The sequence below is a fragment of the Arachis ipaensis genome, chromosome B07 (genome assembly GCF_000816755.2).
Source record: "Arachis ipaensis cultivar K30076 chromosome B07, Araip1.1, whole genome shotgun sequence".
Classification (NCBI taxonomy): domain Eukaryota; kingdom Viridiplantae; phylum Streptophyta; class Magnoliopsida; order Fabales; family Fabaceae; genus Arachis; species Arachis ipaensis.
Genome location: NC_029791.2, coordinates 54,655,160 through 54,657,761, shown reverse-complemented (window position 1 = coordinate 54,657,761; position 2,602 = coordinate 54,655,160). Strand labels below are relative to the sequence as shown.

The window sequence follows — 2,602 nt, the reverse complement described above, 5'->3', positions numbered from 1 at the left end:
CCATATGAGCTTTGAGTCAGGTTGTATGTATGTACTACAGCATGTCTCAACTCAGTGATTTTTTTAGCCATCATATCTAATTGTTGTAGAGTCTGCTGATGCATCTGCTTGTTTTGGCTTATTACTGCACGAGCACCTTCAATTTCTTTCTCTAAGGGATGCACTTCTGCCTCTTGCTTAACAACTCCTTGTGATGGGTTAAATTTGACTAGGAGTCCATTCATCAGTTCGATAATGCTGATAATGCTTCCTTGTGGAAAAGCTTCAAACCATTGGGCAACATCATTCATGGCTATGGATAGTTGCTTCGAACCATGGGCGTCCATGGTGAGATAGAGCATATTCAGACCAGGATATGATTGAAGGATCATTTGACACAAAGTATCAAACAGTTGGCAAACTTGAGAGAATAATGAACGAAAACCACTCCTCTCGTTTGTTTTTCAAGCTATGAAAATCATATTCAGCAAGAGGAGCTAAGGAAATTTCACTCTATTGCTAGAATGAGGTTTCTATTAGCTCAGGCAAAACTTCAAACAGTTAGTAGGTTAGTCTAAATTAAAGAAAAAGTGCTTGATCTAGATTACCACCTCACTTAATCATTGTCAATCTAATCAATCCCCGGCAACGGCGCCAAAAACTTGATGAGGTATTTTGATGAGAAACGAATCTCTCACAAAACATCACAAAACTAAACGGCAAGTGTACCGGGTCGTATCAAGTAATAAAAACTCACGGGAGTGAGGTCGATCCCACAGGGATTGAAGGATTGAGCAATTTTCAATCCCACTAGGGGACTCCGGAGAGGAAAGGTTGGGGCAAGGCAGGGATACCACACCACGGGGTAGGAAACACAGGAGCCGCACAACAGTGGAACGAGCACGGTAGCTCGAGCCCACACATGGAGAGGATCCGGTGCGCCCGTTCGTTGCGCGAGGCAAGGAGCCAGACAGCACTCAAGACCCACACACCACTCATCCGCCAACATGGTCCGCAAACCCAGCACTCCCAGATGAACCGCGCCCCGCACGCCAAGACGCGTGCAGGCAAGCGGAAGCATACGGGAGGGCCGAGCCAACGCCGCTGGGCAGGTTTCAAGGGAAGGGACAAAAGAGACTCGAGGGACAGCCCGAAGCGTCAGGCGCTTCGGACGATAACCGAACAGCTGCACCGTCTAGATAAAGCCACACGCACAACGCACACACCGCTCATCCGCCACCACGGTCCGCAAACACAGCACACCCGGACGAACCGCGCCCCGCACACCTAGGCGCGTGCAGGCAAGCGGAAGCATACGGGAGGGCCGAGCCAACGCCGCTGGGCAGGTTTCAAAGGAAGGGAGGAAGGAGACTCGAGGGACAGCCCGAAGCGTCAGGCGCTTCGGACGATAACCGAACAGCTGCACCGTCTAGATAAAGCCACACGCACAACCCACACACCAATCATCCGCCACCACGGTCCGAAAACACAGCACGCCCAGACGAACCGTGCCCCGCAGGCCTAGGCGCGTGCAGGCAAGCGGAAGCGCACGAGGTAGCCGAGTCAGCGCCGCTGGGCAGGGTTCGGGGGAAGCGACGAAGAACATTCAAGGGACAGACAGATGCGTGAGGTGCTTCGGGCGATAGCCGAACAGCCGCACCGTCTTAAGCAACACGCCCAACCCACACCGCATCGGGCACCGTCGTACGTCGACCCTAGACGTATGGCGAGCACGACACGTTGCCACTCGGGAGTGGACACGAACAGGTAACCGTCTTCCGCAACGTGCCCCCTCAAAGTGCTGGGACGAGCACGTCGCGTTGCCCCCTGCCCACGACACCCGCTGCCGCACGCATATCCATCATCCGCGTCGTGCGCCACACTAGGCCTAGCCAAGCGTTGGGCTGCACAAGACGCGTTGCCCCTCGCGGGGGTGAACAGGCCGCCCGCCGTTCCCACGTCGTGCTCAGACTTGGGATGATCCCCCTAGTCCTGGGCCGAGCACAAGGTGTTGCCCCGAGCGTGTTCCCAAGGCACAACTCCACCACGCCATGCTCCCGAGGTGGTGCCTAGGTGGGCCATGCACGGACGTGTTTCCCTTCTTGTTGGTCCTTCGGTGATCGGGGTTCGCCGCAGCCAGACGCCCGTGCTCGACCTTGGACCCGGGGCGGGGGACCCCGGCGGCACACCACAACCACAACGTGCTTGCTAGTGTGCCTAGGGGATGGCAAGGCAACGTGCATCTTGATGGCATTGCGCCCAGCAAGCCTTTGGGCAACTCGAGTTTCAGCAGGCACGACACCCCTCCCCCCTATAATAGGCTGCCGAGCCATTACCAAAGTGCCACGGGTAGACATCCTTTTCCGTGAGGAGACATACTCAAGGAAAGTGCTCTAGAGGTCGAATTTTGACGCCGTTTTTTGCAACAACCTCTAGAAAAATAAGATCTTTACATCCTCCAAATTTGGTGAATTTACACCGTGTGGATTTTTTTTGACGATTTTTTTACCGCCCGGAAAGCCGGAAATTCAAAAAAAATGAAAAACGGAGCAAACATGCGATTTTTGACCTGGATTTTTGTGTGCAGCCTTCACATAATATTACCAAGGTTCCCTCAAAATTT

The 2,602-nt window shown here is 53.7% G+C and overlaps 1 long non-coding RNA gene across 2 annotated transcripts in view; it reads left to right on the top strand.

Moving 5' to 3' along the window:
* LOC110264207 overlaps positions 787 to 2,602 on the top strand; it is a 4,044-nt gene continuing 2,228 nt past the window's right edge. The window contains exons 1-2 of one of the 2 annotated variants that reach the window (XR_002349938.1): positions 787 to 1,091; positions 1,560 to 1,609. This is a non-coding gene — a long non-coding RNA (uncharacterized LOC110264207). Of the gene's footprint in view, positions 1,092 to 1,559; positions 1,657 to 2,602 lie in introns of those variants that run through there. The other variant, XR_002349937.1, reaches the window with a different exon arrangement.